General features: G+C 40.7%; 1 long non-coding RNA gene across 1 annotated transcript in view; it reads left to right on the top strand.

Moving 5' to 3' along the window:
* LOC143664600 (uncharacterized) overlaps positions 1–19,504 on the top strand; it is a 40,312-nt gene extending 20,808 nt beyond the window's left edge. Inside the window, exon 4 of the long non-coding RNA XR_013166540.1 lies at positions 19,102–19,504. This is a non-coding gene — a long non-coding RNA (uncharacterized LOC143664600). The remainder of the gene's footprint in view (positions 1–19,101) is intronic.
* Positions 19,505–19,586: the final 82 nt, after the last annotated feature.

Below are 19,586 nucleotides of genomic sequence, written 5' to 3'. Positions count from 1 at the left end.
ATGAATCCAATCCCTTTTCATGGTCCATTAAGCCCTGCTTGACCTGCCTGTGGCTATAACTCCAGCACTGCAATGTGTCCCTTTCCCTTTCACTGGTTTCCTGTCTGATCCTCAAATGTGTCAAGACCTTCCCCTGGGCTGGGCCTCCATACTGGCTAGTCCCTCTGCTTGGTTCAAAGCTCTTAACCACTCTCTTCTCATCACTCAGGCTCAGCATAAAGCTTGCTTCTCACAGAAGTCTTCCCTGACCCCTGATCCAAGTCAGCACCCGTGGTGGACATCCTCATGGCACCTGGGCCTTCTTAGCTCAAATATCAATTGCACTTAATTAACCAATTATTTATGTAATTAATTGATACATGTCTGTTTCCCCTGTAAAATATAAGCTCTTTGATGGCAGGGGCTATGGGTGACTTACTGTGAGACGTTGAGTCTCACAGTCCAATAGAAAGTTTTCAATAAATATTTGTTGGAAAAAAATTGAATAAATGCATTCATTAAAAGTGTTAATTTAGTGCCCTCTCCATATTAGGTGTCAGGGTAGACAATGAGTGTTCCAGTTTGGTAGTTGCCATAATGCAATATAACAGAAACAGAATGGCTTTTAAAAAAGGGGAATTTAATAAGTTACAAGTTTATAATTCTAAGGCCACAAAAATGTTCCAATTAAAGCAGGTCTATAGAAATGTCCAATCTAAGGCATCCAGGGAAAGATACCTTGATTCAAGAAGGCCGATGAAGTTCAGGGTTTCTCTCTCAGCTGGAAGGGCACAGGGTGAACACAGCATATGGGGACATTTGTTAGCTTTCTCTCCTGGCTTCCTGTTTCATGAAGCTCCCCGGGAGGCATTTTCCTTCTTCATCTCCAAAGGTCACTGGCTGGTGGACTCTCTGCTTCTCATGGTCATATCATTCTTCTCTGCTCTCTCTGAATCTTCTTCTTTCTCCAAAATGTTTCCTCTTTTTATAGGATTTGAGTAAAGTAATCAAGACCCACCTAGAATTAATCCAATTTAACAAACATTCTTGATTGAGTCACATCTCCAAGGAGATGATCTAATTAAAGTTTCAAACATACAGTACCAAATAGGGATTAAAAGAAACAGCTGCCTTTACAAAATGGAATTAGGATTAAAACATGGCTTTTCTAGGGTACATACATCCTTTCAAACCAGCACATTCCACCCTCAGGACCCTAAAAAAGACATGTTTTTCCCATATACAAAATACATTATTTCTATCACAATATCAAAAATCCTTAAACCATTTCAGTAGCAATACAAACGAAATACAAAGTTATAAACAGTACAAATGCCTATCAAAGTTAATTATGGGCATGGTCTTTTCTAAGGCAAAATTATCCTCTGGCTCTGGACCTGTAAAAACTCAAGAGAAGTTATTAGCTGCCAACCTACAAAGGAGGAACAGTCATAGGATATATATATATATACACATTTTCATCGGGAGGAAGGAACACAGGGGTCACTGGACCCATACAGTTTTGAAAACCTGCAGAGCAAAGTCCATTAGATTTCAAAGTCTGAGAGTCATTTATCTTTGGGGTTTTAGAAAGAAGCCTGCCTCTCTCTGAACGCAACCTTGGGGGACACTGGGGAGACCACCTTTTTCTCGGCTCCACCCTCTCCCAGGCTTTCTGCCATCTTCGGGGCACACAATCAACCCCTCCATGTGGTGGCAGCCAGGTTCTCCCCAAACCCCAAGGAATGTGCTTCACCTCTCCAAGGCCTGAGGCCGCATGACCCTTCCACTGCAACCAGGTGGAAGGCCCATCTTCTGCCTTTGTGGTAAATTTACCCTCTCCACGGGCTTGTGTGGGTCTCTCCTGGGCCGCTCTCCTGGCCCAGACCTCAGCCTCCATGGCTTTGCCTCTGAAGTTATTTTTCCTCCAATGTGGCTCTTCTCTGAGCCCCCTAGAACAGACTGGCAGTGGCTCTGTTCATACAGATCCCACAGCACTCTCACTGGCTTTCTATGCAGTAGCCTTGAATCATGCCCATCAGACATAAAGAGTTTCCACAAATCCTTCCTGGATAACTCCATGTCCGATTCTGGCTTTCTCTGAAATGGCTGACTGGTTCCACGCTTGGCCAAGTCCTCATGTGGGGCACTATTCTCCCTTCCTGGAAGCCCAGAATTTTCCAGAATATCAATTTCTAGTTTCTTTGTACCCAAAAGTTCAGTTCTTAGCTTATCTCTTTCCTGTCACATTTCACTACAAGCTGTGAGGAGAAACCAGGCTTCACCTTTGACATTCAATTTGGAGAGCTCTTCTGCTAAATATCCAAGTTCATAGCTTTTAAATCAGCCTTCCAGCCAAAGCACTCATCATTTTGCCAGATTATCTGCCATTTTAAAACAAGGCTCATCGAGCGGGGAGAAATTCAACTTCCCCAAGTCGAATTCTTGATATTCTCACAAGCAGTGTGGACAACCAAAGCTACAGGCTGAGCCCCTAGTCTTGGGGTTTGTTCATATGAAACTTAACCCCACAAAGGATAGGTCAAGTCTACTTAAAATTTAGGCCTAAGAGTCACCCCCAAGAGAGCCTCTTTTGTTGCTCAGATGTGGCCTCTCCCTCCAGCCAACATGACGAGCAGTCTCACCACCCCTCCCCCTCTCTGCGTAGGACATGACTCCCAGGGGTTTGGACCTTCCTGGCAACATGGGACAGAGATCCTGGAATGAGCTGAGACTCAGCATCAAGGGACTGAGGAAAACCCTCCTCCTTGAGGATGATTGAATAATGATACAGCTTTCACAATGTGACTCTGTGAATGTGAAAACCTTGTGTCTGATGCTCCCTTTACCATATCAACAAAAGAGTAGAACATATGGAATAAAAATAAATAATAGGGGGAACAAATGTTAAAATAAATTTAGTTTGAAATGCTAGCGGTAAATGAAAGTGAGGGGTAAGGGGTATGGTATGTATAACTTTTTTTTCTCTATTATCGTTTTATTTCTTTTTCTGTTGTCTTTTTATTTCTTTTTCTAAATCGATGCAAGTGTTCTAAGAAATGATGAATATGCAACTATGTGATGATATTAAGAATTACTGATTATATATGTAGAATGGAGTATCTTATTGTTTTGTTTGTTGTTAATTAATAAAAAAAGATAAGAAAAAAAAACAAGGCCCATCTTTCTTCCAGTCTATAATAACATGTACCTAATTTCTGTCTCAGGCTTTATCAGAAGTGTCTTTAGAGTCCACATTTCTACCAACAGTCTCTTCAAAGCATTCTGAGCCTTCTCTATCAAGCTTCTCACAACTCTTCCAGAATCTTCCCCTTATCCATTTAAAAAGCTGTTCCAACCTGTTTGGTATTTGCAAACCGCAGCAGCACCCCGCTCTCCGGTACCAAAATCTGTTCTAGTTTGTTAGCTGCTGGAATACAATATACCAGAAATGGAATGGCTTTTAAAATAGGGAATTTAATAAGTTGCTAGTTTATAGTTTTAAGGCTGAGAAAGTGTCCTAATTAAAGCAAGTCTATAAAATGTCCAATGTAAGGCATCCAGGGAAAGATACTTTGGTTCAAGAAGGCTGATGAAGTTCAAGACTTCTCTCTCAAGTGAGAAGGCACATGGCGAACACAGTCAGAGTTTCTCTCTCATTTGGAAGGGCACATGGTGAACACGGCATCATCTGCTAGCTTTCTCTCCTGGCTTCCTGTTTCATGAAGCTCCCTGGGAGGCACTTTCCTTCTTCATCTCCAAAGGTCGCTGGCTGGTGGACTCTGCTTCTCATGGCTGCGTTGTTCTGCTCTCTCGGAATCTTCTGCTTTCTCCAAAACGTTTCCTCTTTTATAGGATTCAAGTAAACTAATCAAGACCCACCTGGAATGGGTGGAGACACATCTCCACCTAATCCGGTTTAACAACCACTCTTGATTGAGTCACATCTCCAGGGAAATAATCTAATTTATTATTAAATAGATGGGAAAGCAGGGGAAGCAGAGACTCCAATCTCAGGCCAAATAGCTACTTATATAGTCAAATCTGCCATTTACCCCACTCCAGCCTTTGTTTTCTAGTATTGTTCTTAGTTTAAAGAAGGGGATATTTATGTGTTTCCACTCATTTCCCATTGACCAGCATAACTGAAAACAGGGTTTGTGATTGGCTGCTGCCTTTGGGGCCACCAGAACCTTCCTCCAATCACAGCACAGCCACTTTAAATTCTAAGCCCCATGGAAACTTTTGGTAGCAGCATCTGGGTTTGGCCATGACGGAGAATCACCGGGCCTCAGTAGTCAAGTGCCATCTGTCCTCTGCAGCTGGACTCGCAGCACAAAGCTTTTGGCAGCTGAGGGTCAGCGTTGCTCTCCAGCTGCATCCACAGAACTGTTGGCATCTGGAGAAGGGAGGTCGTGAGGGGTGGGAGAAGTCTTCTTAAAAGGAACCCAGGGGTCTATCACGTATCTCTCCAGGGGTTTATCACGGGTCCCTGGAGAGATGGTCTTGGGAGAATCTCCCAAAGGCAGGGGCACTTGACTTTCTTCGGGGACTCTAAGTCCTGAATATCTGACTGGGGTCCTCACCAATCCACACTCGTAGAAGCTTTCCAACTTGCAGAATGGCAGGGACTCTGCCAGCTGGAGGTGGGTTGGAGGGTGGACTTCTGGGTGGAAGCAGCTGCATGATAAGGGCTTAGAGGTGGGAAGGTTTCTGGCCTACTCTGTGACATGGTAGTAAACAAAGAAAGAAAGAAAAAATATGAGATGAAAGAGACAAACAAATCCCTGTTACCAGGAAGTCTAAAGTCTAGTTGGGGAGAAAGAAAATAAATAAGCAAATCAATGAACTGGTTCTGTGCGAAGGGTTTTCAGAAACCCGAGGTGAAATGGAGAGCCCATTATATAGAGGAGGGACTGTTGCTCAGAGAGAGAAGTAACGTATCCAAGGTCACTTAGCCAGTGAGCGGTAGAGCTGGAATTTGTCCACTTTGGCGCTCAGGGAACATTGTTTCCTTCCTTGTCTGGCACATCCTGCAGCCGCAGATTCAGGTAGGATGAGTCAGAGCTTTTGTTTTTTGGGACAGAGCTGGAATTTTGCATAAGCAGGATTTACAGAAACTAGACCAGGTGGCATCGCCATTCTTCTGGAAACCAGACTATCGCCATCTGTATTTTGGCAAAAACAACCAGCTGGAAGCATTGCGGGTTGTCCTGTAATTGACAGATATTGTTCACGGGTCACTGTGGGCTGCTCCTGGGGGCGAGTGGTGAGCCTTTCAATTACCCTTCAGAGAGACCTGAACTTATTCTCTCCCCACCCCACAAATTCTCCTCCCCAGCCTGATCCCTAGCAGTTGTAATGTCATCCAAAGGCCTGTGAGGTCCTTCCGATTTCTGCTCCTTCCTACCACTCTGACCTTTCGGCTCGTTCTCAAACCTGCCAAGTTCATTTCCTCTTCAGGACTTTGCACTCTGCTGTTTGCACTGCACTGCTGGAACGTCCTACTAGCAGATTTTTCCCTGGCTGGCTCCTTTCCAGCCCCCAAGTCTCTGCTCAAACATCATCTTTTCCAACAGTTTTCTCAAACCTCCCTGAGCCGCTACCTTGCTTCCATTTACTTTATAGCAAAGGTCGCTACCTGGGATGTTATTAAATGCTACTATAATTGTAATCAGTTATGTCTTATTGGCTTTTCCCAATAGAACGTAAGCTCCACAAGGGCAGGGACTTTGCTCATTGCAGTGTCTTCTGTAATTAGATCAGATCTAATTAGATTTGGTGCAGAGTAGGTGCTAAAGGGAATCTTGTTAAATGAATCAAATTCATAGAGCTAGAAGGATCTGCTGAGATTAGCTACCCCTTCCTTCCTGTTTTCTAAGGAGAAACTTGCCGTTCTTACAAGACTTGAGAGGGCACCATTTGCGCTGTATTCCATGTGAGTGGCGCCCCCTGGAGCACACACAGCTTCGTAGAAGACAATATGTATGGTATGTCCTCACAGTTTCCTCATCTACAAAATGGGGGTGATGACCGAACCTCCTTCTTAAGGCTGTCGTAAGGATTTAATAAGCTAATACATGCAAAGTGCTTAGCAACGTGACTTACACACAGTAAGTCATCAAATATAAAAGTAACCACTGCCTGTATCTGTGCCAGGTAAAAAATGTAAGTCAGATGCTGAGACACACATGCAGAAGACACAGGGGGTGTAAATTACACAATAAACAGGGACCAATGCTAACATCTAAGCAGTGGGTCACAGCTCAGAGACCTTCAGGCCTGGGCGGGTCACTTAAATGAGTAAAGCAGGCAGGGTGGCCTCTGAAGAGGGCCCTCTCTAAAGTGGGTAGCTGCTGCTCAGCCTCTACCAGGGTTTGCTACAAAGATCTCAGCTCAGCATCTCCTGGGAAACTCAGTTCTAATTGTCTGAGAAGCCTAAGTCTTGATATTAGTCTGAAATCTCACAGTTTTTAAATATTAGCAACTAATTCATTGACTGCGCTAGAGCTTGTCTTGGCCAGGGCTCTAGCCAGCTTTGTTACTTCCTGGTGTGAATTTAGAAAGTCTTTTTTTATTCTAATCAGCTTAACTAAGGGCTATATTACCCAAACAAAATGCACTTATTTTAAACGTACAGATCTATGAGTTTTGACGAATGTATACGCCCACGTAGCCACCATAATAATCAACATTTACAACATTTCCATTACCCCTGAGAGTCCCCGAGGGTCCCTTCCCGGTCAGTCCTCACCTCCAATCCCTCGTTAGCACTCGACACTGCTGATCTGCTTTCTGTCACTATAGCTTAATTTTGCCTATTTCGGAATTTCATATAAAGAGAATAATATAGTCTGTACTCTTTTGGGGTTTTTTTAGGTTTTTTTTTGGTCTGGCTTTTTGCTCTCAACATAATGTCTTAAAATTCTTTTAAATTTACTGAGACTAGTTTCGTGGCCCAGCATATGGTAAATGTCCCATATGCCCTTGAAAATAATATGTATTCGTCATCATTGGGTGCAGTGTTCTATAAATACCGATCAGGTCAAGGCAGTTGCTAGTATTATTCACATTCTCTCTGTCTTTACCAATTCTTTATGACTATTTGTTCTATCAGTTGCTGAGAGTGTTATAATTACCAACTGTGACTGGAGAATTGTCCATTTTTCCCTTCCATTCTGCCAAGTTTTTGCCTCCTGTGTTTAAAGCTCATTTTGAAATGCCCTTCCTTTGTGCTGGTAATACTCCTGGTCTTAAGGTTTATCCTATCCTATATTAATATGATATTAACATAGTCATTCCTGTTTTCTTATGCTTACTGTTTACTTTCTTACTGTTTGAATTGTGCTTTCCTATCCATTCTGAAAGCTCTGCCATTTAATTGTAGGGTTTAGTGCATTAACAATTAATGCAATTATTGATATGGTTGTATCTGGATAGTCCAAATCATACTATCACAAAATTATAATACTATTTTATTATTAGTATAATATATGTATTATGCAATATATGTTATAGCATTAGTCTTACTAATATTAGCACATTATGCAATATTATTAACTATATGATGAAACTATACTAATACTAGTAGTATATTATTAGTACAATATAATATAGTAGAATACTATGCAATATTACTGTACTAATAAAAGTATATTATATAATACTAGTAGAACACCAGATAATGCTATTTTATTATTTCTTTTCTGTCTGATATGTCTGATTTTTGGATTGCTTTTGCAGTTTCTCTATCCCTCTGTCTCTGCCTTTTTGGATTATTTTAATATTTATTAAGGGTTCCAAGTTATCTATTGGCTTTTTAACAGGTAAATTTCAAGTTTATCTAAGTTGGCTTTTTAGTTATACTTCTTTGCATGACTTTTTTTGTGGGTTGCCCTAGGGATTAAAATACACATCTGTCATGGTCAGGTTCATGTGGCAACTTGGCCAAGTGGTGGTACCTGTTTGTCTGGTTGGGCAAGTGCTGGCCTGTCTGTTGTGATGAGGACATTTCATAGAATTAAATCATGATCACATCAGCTGCATCCACAGCTGATTCCATTTGTAATCAGCCAAAGGGGAGTGTCTTCTGCAATGAGCAATGCTTAATCTAATCACTGGAAGCCTTTTAAGGAGGATTCAGAAGGGATAGGCTCTTCCTGCTTCAGCTGGCGAGTCTCTCCTGTGGAGTTCGTCCAGACCTTCCATCAGAATTGTCGGCTTCACAGCCTGCCCTGCAGATTTTGGACTCTGCATTCCCGTGGTTACATGAGACACTTTTATAAATTTTATATCTGCGAGTGTTCCCTGTTGGTTCCGTTACTCTAGAGAACCCTAACTAATAGAACATCTTTAACTTTTCAGCTAATTGAAAGTTAAGAGTGTACCCTTCATAAACTATGAAGAGGAACCCTTGAAGTTATATAGATCCATTTGCCTTCCCTTCCCCTCATCCCAGTCCTTTATGCTATAGCATAACAAAATCTACAATAAAATGCTGTAATTTTTGTTTCAAACAGTCCTATATATTTTAAAGGAGTTGAGAACAAAAATTAGACTTTCATGTTCACTCAGATTTTTACCATTTTGATGCTCCTCATTCCATCTATTATCATTTCTCCTCAGCCTGAACAACTTCCTTTGGTACAGACATGCTGGTGATAAATTCTCTTAGTTCTCTTTTTATCTGAAAACATCTTTATTTTACATTAACTTTTGACAAATATTTCTTTTCTTTCAGTACTTTAGAGATATTCTTCCATTTTCTGGCTTCTTCCATCATTTGTGCTGAGAAGTCAGTAGTAATTCATATGTAGTGTGTCATTTTCCTTTGGTTTTCTCTTTATCTTTGATGTTCAGCAGTTTGTGATGTTCCTTAGGATTTTCTTCACATTTATTGTGCTCATTCTTTAATCTGTAAATTGATGTCTTTTATCAAATTGGGGAAAACTTTGATCATTATTTCTTCAAATATGTATATTTTGACTCATTCCCTCTCTTTTCTGCTTTTTGGACTACAATTACACATATTTTAGACCTTTTGATATATTCCCACAAGTCCATGTGATTCTATTCATCTTTTCTTCTCTTTTTTCTTTAGACTGGCTATTTTTACTTGAGTTAGTCTCAAATTGAATAGCTCTTTCTCTGTCATTTCCAACAGACTACTAAGCCAGTGAATGTGTTTTTATTTAGGATATATATTTTTAGTTCTAGAATCTCTAAGAACAGTGGAGGCAGCAGGGTTTGGTTGGAGCAGTTTCTTTCCAAAATACACCATCTTTTTTTGTCCACCAAGTCCTCTCTTTCCTAGAAGTCTAGCTGCTGGGGGCAAGACAGGGAAGAGCTACATGTAAGAGTCATCCTTACATTCCAAAGATCTTGTGCTCACATGACAACTCTTCTTTTCAGCAGTTTCTCTTCCACATTGCCAATAGTGAGACATGTTAGCATCTACATGACCATTGATATGCCCTCAATGAGGCTGTAATATCAGAGCCAGCTCACAGAACTGCGTCTGCCCCCTCAGACCTTTTCTGTCATTATTGTAAGACCCAACCTCTCTGTTCTCTCATCTGTGAATAATGTAAGGCCCAACCTCTCTGTTCTTGCATCAGTGAAATGGATAACACCTGATGACATTTACTTATCAGAGTTCTTTTGAGGTTCAATATTTAAGCACAGATGTAAGACAAACAGTCATAGCTAAAGGGAGCTCTGGGTCCATTCTGTCCTGCCCTTTCATTTCCCAGATGAGTAAACCAAGGTCCATCAGGGCCCAGACCATGTGAAATAAGGGTAGGACCAGCACTTGAACTCAGAGCTTCTGCCTCCCAGTCTAGTGCTTTCTCCAGGACAACACCATGAGACTATTTGTCACTGTCGAAAATGAGGTGTGACTCATGCACTCAGAAACAGGAGAAAACACGTTAACAATGTCCCAAATCACCCTGTATTTGAACAGTGCCGCCTTCCTGTGGGTTCACAGCCCAAGAAGTGAAAGATATATCACTGAATAGTCTCTTCTAGCAGAGACCTCAGGGTTAGCTGTGCCCCTTCAACCCCGTTTGCTGCAGGTGTCTGATAGTTGGACCCTTGCTCTGACTTGCCCCAGACCCAAGAGAGCATCTGTGTCTCTGTCACCTTCGCCACTGTCTGATCAAACCTAGAAGAAAGTCTCTCCCCCCCCCCATCATTCCAACAAAGCTCCCTATGTATGGGACTGCTCATCTTGTATTTGTGGTGATATTTGTTTTCTACCATATTTTCCTTCAAAATAAATGGAGCATTCTACACACACAGCCACCTTTGCTCCTTTCTCCCCAGAGGTGAGGCAAATTCAGAAAACTGCCAGCATAGGGTACAGTCTTATGGGGAACATGGTTGGGGAAACTGGCCAGATAGAGGACCCTCACTCAAGCATGTTTGGATGATAGGTAATCAATAATCTGCTCTGAGCTCCCACTAGGCAAAGCCTAGTATGAAAAATAGTACTACTTATTGTCTCTATTCCTATTATATTTGTTGCTGGAATGATTTTGTGCTTCTGAGACAGGCAGGCTTGGGCATAGATCTTGCCTCCTTACCTTTAAATGGGACCAACAGCACCTACTGCATGGGAATTCTGTGATGAGTAAATGTAGCTGTTAGATGCTCAAATTTTAACAGATGCTACTATAAAGCCTTACTTACATATTACACTTAAAGGTTCATAAAATGCTTTCACATCCATCATTCAAACAAGTCCCATAATAGCTGTGTGAAAAAAGGCCTTGCAATCATTCTCATATTATAGAAGGGGAAACTGAGGTTGCAGGGTGAGGCAATGCATGGAAGAAGGCACAATTTTAAGTGGCAAGGGTGGGACTTGAAGCCATGGCTGTGTATGAAGAGGACAATTCCTTTGGGCAGTTATGAGCTGTTTTTTCCTGTCTCTCCATCTCAGGGAACAGAAGCAATGGCTTTCCCACTCTGTCTGCTAGAGCTTTATCTCCAAGGTTTACCTGAAAGCCCGTAGTCCATGAGGAAATTTAGACTGAAGGCAGGCATGGGCCAATGGGGTTGAAAGATCTTGACTCATTTATTTCCTCAGGTATTATGAGGATCACCCTGGATGCCTGAGAGCCAGAGTTGAGGAGGGGCTGAGGAGACATGGGTCTCTGTGAAGGGCACACTGGAAGGGCTGGTCCATGCTGGGGACAGCATAGGTCCTTTGCTGCCCAGGGACCATGTGTTCAAGGGCAGTCAGTCCATCCTAGCAAAGATGCAGAAGGTCAGCAGGCATGGCTAGGGTGAGGAATGGCCCCATGTCACTGCCCCTGCTGCCCCTCATCTGTGGTCTCTCTTAGGTGGAAAAGAGCACAAGCATTCAGGGCATGGCCCATTGTGTTTATCCATTTCCATTGCTGCTGGGCCATTAAGGAGTGAGAGCTGCAAGGGGAGTGAGATGTGGACACTCAGAGAGACAGATTCTACTAATCATGTCCTGCATGGCAGACATGTTTAAATATATCCTCTCAGGTAACTCTCATGGGAATTTTGAAAGTTGTATAAGTTTTCTATTGCTGCTGTAACCAATTACCACAATATAGTGGCTTAAAACAATGCACATTTATTCTCTTACAGCTGTAGAGATTAGTAGTCTGAAATCAGTTGCTCTGTACTAAAGTCAAGGTGTGGCAGGGTTGGTGCCTTCTGAAAGTTCTAAGGGAGAATTTGTTTCCTTGTCTTTTCTGGCTTCTAGGGACTGTCTATATTCCTCGGCTTGTGGCCCCTTTCTCAATGTCCAAAGACATCATTCCAATCTCTGCTTTCATCACCACATTGCCTTCCCTTCCTGTGTTCCTCTTATAAAGATCCTTGAGATTGTATCAAGCCTACTGGGATAATCCAGGATAGTCTCCCCATCTCAAGGTTCATTATTTAATCCCATCTGATTAAATAATGCCATTGAAGGTAACATATTCACTGGTTGCAGGATTTGGATGAGGACAATCTTGGATGCAATTATTCATCCTACCCCCAAAGCTGTGGCTATGGCTAATTTGCTTCTAAGAGTGGACTCTGTTTACCCAGCTCTATTGTTTACTAACCTGTGGCTTTGGGCAAGTTAAACACTCTGCTGGTAACCCAAGAGTTTGTTCTGTAGGTCAAATGAGGTTGATAAGCACCTCATAGATTACCTGGCATATATTAGGCATTCAATAAGTGTGAATACCCTTACTCTACTTCTGTGGATGTGCCTCTAACTTGACAATAAGCTGCAGGGAGACAGAGTACTCCTGTCCCCCACAACCCCATGCCTTCTAGGTCTAGGGGCCATAGGATGGTCATCACCAGGCCTCCAATGCCAAAAGACTCTCCAACAGGAGACTCATCCATGTCAAGGACCATAATGGGACATCTGGTGCCAGAAGGGAGGGGGCCCCTTGTAACAAAGCAGAGCCTCAGTCCCAAGACAGGCCCACATGTTATCTAAGAAAGCACTAACATTGTTAAGTCTTGAGGGGATGGCCAGATTCTAAGCCACAGAAACAGCCTGTTGAGCAAGGTTTATGGTGATGCATATTTGAGTATGAGAGTGTGACTTAATGAAAGCTACTACTTACTGAGTTTTTTCCTGTGCCAGGTGCCTTACATCACATATATCTCACTTATTCCCATTTTACAGATGAGGGCATTGTGGAGGGGAGGTCACATAGTGGTAGATGAGGTAGCTGAGTCTTGAACACAGTCTGCTTGACTCCTAAGACTTTGTGCTTTGTACCCATGAGGGTTTCCAGTTGTCAGTCCCAGAGAGCAGAACTCCCAGAGTGTTCTCTGGCCTGAACTGTGGCGTTAGCCTCACTAGCTACATGTGAGAAAAGACCAATGGGAGCTGGGTCTCCAGCGGGTTTCCTGAGGGACCTGGCAGCCTCCATCTTTCTTCCTCTAAGACCTGGCCGAGGGCTGAGCCTTGGCTTCTTATTCTTCCTCTCTGGATGAGGCCCCATCTCTGACATGAGATTGGAGGTGGGGTGTAGGAGGGGGCAGCTTGGGGGAGGGGAGAGGGGAGAGGGAGGTGGGGGGCAGGAGAGATTTCATTTCTTTTAAAAATTACTTTTATTAGCTTCATAGCTTTATTTTTATGGTAACAAATATTGATTATCTTAAAAAATTAGAAAGTACGGATGACAGAAAGAGGAAGAAGGAGGAGGAAGGGGAGGAAAGGGAGAGGAAGAAAAAGAAGTAGGAGATGGAAGAGAAGGGGGAGGGAAATAAGGGATGGGAAAGGAAGGAATGGGGAGGTAAAAGGAAATACCTTCATTTCTATCCATTCAGAATCAATCATTATTGATATGCTTAAATACCCTTCCAAGTCTTCCCCTTGCTTCTTCCCTTCCTTCCCTCCTTCTTCTTTCTGTTTCCCTTTTCTTTGAATTTTACACTGTTCATCTTCCCCTCCCTCTTCTTTATGTGCCTTTTGTCTCACACATTGAAAAACCCTTAGTATATCTTTTCATAAATGGGATATTTGCCACCTTGCTTTACAACCTGCTCCTCACCCTTCTTCCCTTTCGGTATATGGTTGACATTTATTTGTGTTGATCTTATAGAATCTATTTCTTCCTTTTCAGAGCTGCATAGTATTCATCATAGTTAATGCCAGTGTATTCACTAGATTTCTGTCACTGAGCGTTCAAGTTATTTTGTCATTTCACTATGATAAACTATTCACCTATGTAAACATCTCTGTGATGGACATTCTTGAACATGTATCTTTGCACACTCAGCTTTTAAAATAAACTCCTCAGTCAAAAGAGATGCACATTAGATATTTTCATACATACTACCAAAATTGCCTCCAATTAAAGTCAATCCCCACCATTCTCTCTCAGGCAGGGTATGAGACTTGTTTTTTGGTATGTTGTGTGGCCGAGCTCACATTTCATTCTTTTTCCATGTGAGTATAGCATTACTGCTGCCCCATTTCTTGAATTTTTGTTTGTTTTTGCTTTTGTTTGTTCGTTTGTTTTGGGAAGTGTGTGGGCTGGGACTCGAAGCCGGGTCTCCTGCATGGCAGGTGAGAATTCTACCACTGTATTATCCTTGCGCCCCCTATTTCCTCTTACTTTTGACAGCTCTGGGCACTCCTAATCTGTAGGTGAAAAGGATTTATCACTGTCCTTCTTTTGCAATGCTTTGAGTTTTAGTGAGCTTGTGCATCTTTTCCTATGCTTACTATGTATTTGCATTTCTTCTTTAATGAAAATAGATTTTCCCATTTTCTCCTGGGAAAATTTTTATCTTTTTAATTTGTGAGAGCTTTTCCTATATGAAGGTTACTAAACTTTCCACCACCACCTCCTCACTCCACCCTCCCACCGGAAAGTTAAAACTTCTCTAAAACTAGCTTAATAATTTTCTTAAAAAGATGCCTCCTAGGGTATCGAGGTGGTCCAGGGGTAGAATGCTTGCCTTCCATGTAGGAGACGTGGGTTCAATTCCAGGTCTGTGTACCACCCCCTCCCCCCAAAAGAGAAAATTCTTCTAAATTTATTTTTCTCTCTTCAAAATTATTTTCACCATTTTAAGATATTTGTATGTCCATATAAATTTTGTAGCAACTCATCAAATTCTACAAAAAAAAGGCTTTTGAGATTTTAATTGTGATTCAATTAAATATTCAGTTTGGAGACAATTAATATATTAACACCATTGAGCTTTGTGACCTGTGAACACAGTACATATCTTCATATTCATTCACGTGTTTTTATTTTCTTCTCTACAATATTTGTGCTTTGCAGTGTACAGATAATGCATGTATTTTGTTAAATTTATCACTAAATATTTCCTATTTTTAAAATGCATTTTAATTTCTACTTTTTTCTTATGTTTAACTTTTTATTTTTTCTATTATATTAGAAATACAATTTTTCTGTTTAAATCTCTCCTCCTGAAAGTTTGCTAAATTCATGTACTACATCTTCCTATATTTTTAATTAGACTATCATGTTTTCTGAAATGAGGATGGTATAGCACTTCCTTTCCAATGTACATAAGTTTTATTTATTTTTCTTGCCTTATTTCATAGCAAGAACATGAGGACAATGTAGCAATAGATGATTTGAGAGCAGATGTAATCACTGTGTTTCTCTCTTACAGGGGATGTTTCATCTTTTCCCATTGAATTTGATAACAGCTGTAGAGTTTTCATAGACCCCCTTTACCATGTTGACAGACTTTCTATTTCAATTGTGCTAAGAATTTTTATCATGAATAGGGGTCAAGTTTTGTCAAATATCTTTTTTTGCATGTAGTAAGAGAATCATGTTATCTTGTGTTTTTAGTCTAATACAGTGAATTACCTGACTTGATGTTTGAATGTTGAATTTCTAGGATTAACCTAACTTAGTCATGATATATTATCCTTTAAACCATTGCTGGATTCCGTTTGCTAAAAATTTGTTAAAGATTTTCACATTTATTTTCAAGATACATCTTGGTCTATTGATTTCCTTCTGTATAATGTATTTGCTTGGTTTTGGTATCATGGTAATTCTGGTCTCATAGAATGAAATGGGAAGGGTTTCATCATCTTCAGTTTTCTGGAAGACTAAACATTTGGAGGAATTCATCTGAAGCTGTGTAAGTCTGGAGAATTTGTGTAGGAAGGTACTTAGCTACTAACTTAACTTTCTTGAGTAGATGTAGGGTTTTTCAGGTTAACTATTTTTTCTTTTTTATGTTTGTGTTTTTTTTCAAATGAAAAAAGTTTATTGAAGAAAAAGAAAGTATATGCTCAAGGGGTGAATGCAGGTGTGCACAAGGAAGAGACATGCCTACCTGTTTCTTCTTGAGCAAGCTTTGGTAGTAAATATTTTCAGGGTATTTGTCCTATTCACTTAAGTTGTCAAGCTTATTGATGAAGTTATTTATTAGATCCCCTTATTATACTTTAAATGTCTGCCAGACCTTAGTGATGACCTCGTCTTTCTACTACAGATAATCTGTGTCTTTTCTCTTTTCTTCTAGGTCAGTCTGGCTAAAGGCTTATGAGTTATACTCATTTGATCAGAGAATTAGTTCTTAGTACAAGTTTAATTTTTCTGTTTTTATTTCATTGATTTCTGCTTCAATCTTTATTAATTTCCTTCCTTCTGTTACTTTGGGTTTAGTCTGCTTTTCTACTTATGCTTTTTAAAGGTAGAAGTTAATATGCTGCAAATTTCCCTTTAGGTATTGCTTTAACTGCATCCCACAAAGTTTAATATGATGTGATTTTATTTTATTCAGTTTAAACTACTTTCTGATACCTCTGCGATTTTTTCCTTTGGCATGAATTATTTAGAAATTTGTTTAATTCCTAAATATTTCAGAATTTTCCCAGATGTGCTTCTATTACTGATTTTAGTTCAATACTTTTATGACCAGAAATAATACTTTGAATATTTTCAAACCTGTTAAATTTGTTAAGACTTGTTTTATGGCTCAGGATGTAGTCTCTATTGGAATATACCCCATATGGACAGGAAAAGAATTGTATTCTGCTGTTATTTGGTAGAGTTTTATAAATACCATTCAGGTACTGTTGATTGATAGTGTTGTTCAAGTATTTGTATATTGACTGATTTTGTGACTACTTGTTCTATCAATTATTAATTGAGGAGGAAATCTTTAAATATAATTGTGGATTTGTCTATTTATTCTTTCAGTTGCATCAGTTTTTGCTCCACATATTTTGAAGCTCTGTTATTAGTATACTCTGAGAACCTTACAGAAATGTATTTCAATTTCCCTTCTCCTAGCTTTATGCTATAATACCATACATTTTATGCCTACACATGTTATAAGCCCTATTTTACATTGTTACCATTTTCCCTCTAAACTATCAGTTATTTTTGAATGAGATTAAAAATGAGTAAAATTTGCTTTCCCATTTATCTACATATTTAACCTTTCTGAGATTCTTCATTCCTTTGTGTAGCTCCAGATTTCTGTTATCATTTTCCTTCTGATTGAAGAACTTCCTTTAGTATTTGTTTTAATACAGATCTCTTGGCAACAAATATTTCCCGATACTGTTTATATGAAGAGACTTTGTTTCACTTTCATTTATAAAATATATCTTCATTTGGTAACAAATTCTAGGTTGACAGGTTTTTTGTTGTTGTTTTGTTTTATTTTGTTTCAGTACTTGATACCGCTCCATTAACTTCTGGCTTGTATAGTTTTAAATAAAAAGCTTTCTTTTATTCCTATCCTTGTCTCTCTGTATATTATGAGTCCCCTTCTCCCTGCCTAACCATTTTTAAGACTTTTCTCTCTATCACTGGTTGTTGTTAATTGAGTTATGATGGGTCTTACTGTGTTTTAGGGTTTTTTTTTTTTTTTGAAATTTAGTCTGCTTTTGGTTCACCCAAGCTTCTTGGATTTGTGGGCCATCATAACATTTTTGGCCATTATTTTTTCACATTTTTTTTCCAAGAAAAAAGGGCTATTAATTTTTTAGCTTGTCTGCTGTACATGTTTCTCTTCATTTGTATGTTCTTTCTTACCCTGTTCACGATGCTTATGGTGGCTTTGCTATACACAGACATCTGATTTGTATGTGGTTGATTTTGTAGATTCTTCTTTTATAGTCTTTGTTTCAGCCTCATGCAAAGAAAGGACTATGATTTCACCCTAATGCAGGAATGGGACACCAGCCTTTCCCTCCCACTGATGTGACACTCAGTCTTGTCAGTCCCCTGCTGAAAACCACTGCAAGGCTCCTCAAAGCCTCTGGGAGAAGGAGCGAGCTTTTAGTTGGGAAAGTCGCATGCTCAGCCCCTGTTTGATATTCTGCTCCCCTCTCATGCCCATCTCTGTTGTCTTGAACCCCCTGCATGGCCGTGTCTCCTCTCCAGGTTTTGCACATAAAGTGCATTCTGCCTACCAAACTCATTCCTTTCTCCTTTTTCAAGGAGGAATCCTACTGTTCCTTAAAAACCTCACTCAGATGTCACTGACTCCAGCGAGCCTTGGGTGGTGGCTTAGAGCTATGGACCCAGAAAAATACATGTTCTTAAACTTAATCCATTCCCATGGCTTTGAACCCATTGTAAGTGGGACCTTTTGATGAGGCTACTTCAGTTAAGGTGTGGCCCAACTGAATTAGGATGAGTCTTAATCTTATCACCAGAGTCCTTTGTAAGCAGAATGAAACTTAGACACAGAGGGGGAAGCCATGGGCAGAAGTGGGAGACAGTGGAACCCAGAGAGACCAGGGGAGGCCACCTTGTGCATCGCCATGTGATGTCACCTGGATGACGTCTTGGTTTTGGACTTCCAGCCTCAATACCGTGAGCCAGTTCGGCTTCTTGTTTAAGCCAAGCTTTCGTATAGTATTTATTTTAGCAGTTGGGGAACTAGAACACCTTTCCTGAGCCTCTCACCTAGACTAGGTGCCTCCTTTGTGTCCCTGCAGTCCCGTGTTCTGGCGCATCCAAGCACATGCCACCTGAACTCTGCGAGGGTGTTTTCTTGTCTGCTCTAGAGCAGACAAGAAATATACTCAAAACTGCATGTTATCCATTGTGTTTCCAACTCCTAACCCAGTGCTTGACACATAAGAGATGCTCAATAGACATTTGACGAATGAATGAATGAATGAATATGTGACCTACCTGGTGCCAATATCTTCCAGCCAAAGACCACAAGGCATACAGCTGTGGTTGAATGAGTTGGGTTTATTTCTTGTCGCAGCAAAGAGGATGTATGTGCCCAAAGGGAACTCTGGAGCGTCTCAGTTAGAGAGTGTTAGGAAGCACTTATTAAAGGACTTGGGCTGGAGTTAAGGTCTTTGGGGAAGGTTATAAGAGAGAGAGAGATTGCTCTGTATCAGATGCTGTCAGGAAATGGGGGTAGTTTTATCACTGGGCATCCCAATACATTGTATCTGGAAGGAGGGTGAACTAACTAGACTGAGGCTAAAGTGACAATGGGTAAAGAAACAGGAGCCCCCCCCCCCCATTATCCAAGATGGGGGGATGCTCAGGCATTTCCGTGGTTTGGACAATGCTCAGACATAATCACAGCATGGTCTTGGTTGGTCACTGTCCTAGAATGGTCCTGTTTGAAGTTGCTGCTCATGTTTTGCAGGAGAAGCCAAGGCTCAGCTGGGAGGGCCAGGCTAGCCGCAGATGGCAGGAGCTGCTTTTCTCCTCCTCATCAGCTGCTCATCGCCCTTTCCTCCATCACTTCTTAGGACCTCTGCCTCCCCCCACCCCTCTTCATCTCTGAAGTGAGCTGCTATTTGGATCAAATTCCCAATAAACCTTTTTTTTTTTCAACTGTGAAGACTGAGAAACTATAGACTGAAAGAAAGAGTATAAAAGAAGGATCTACAAAATCGACTACATACCAATCAGATGTCTGTGTACGGCAACATCACCATGAGCAGCATGAGCAGGGCAAGAAAGAACATGCAAAAGAAGAGAAGCACGTACAGTAGACATGTCAAAAATTAATAACTTTTCTTTCTTGAAAAAAGATATGATGAAATAATGGCCAAAAAATGTTATAATGACCCACAAATCCACACTTGATGAACCAACACACGGGTAATGTGTCGAAATGCAAAAAAC

The sequence above is a fragment of the Tamandua tetradactyla genome, chromosome 20 (genome assembly GCF_023851605.1).
Source record: "Tamandua tetradactyla isolate mTamTet1 chromosome 20, mTamTet1.pri, whole genome shotgun sequence".
In the NCBI taxonomy this organism is placed as follows: domain Eukaryota; kingdom Metazoa; phylum Chordata; class Mammalia; order Pilosa; family Myrmecophagidae; genus Tamandua; species Tamandua tetradactyla.
This window is presented reverse-complemented; position numbering and strand designations above follow the sequence as displayed.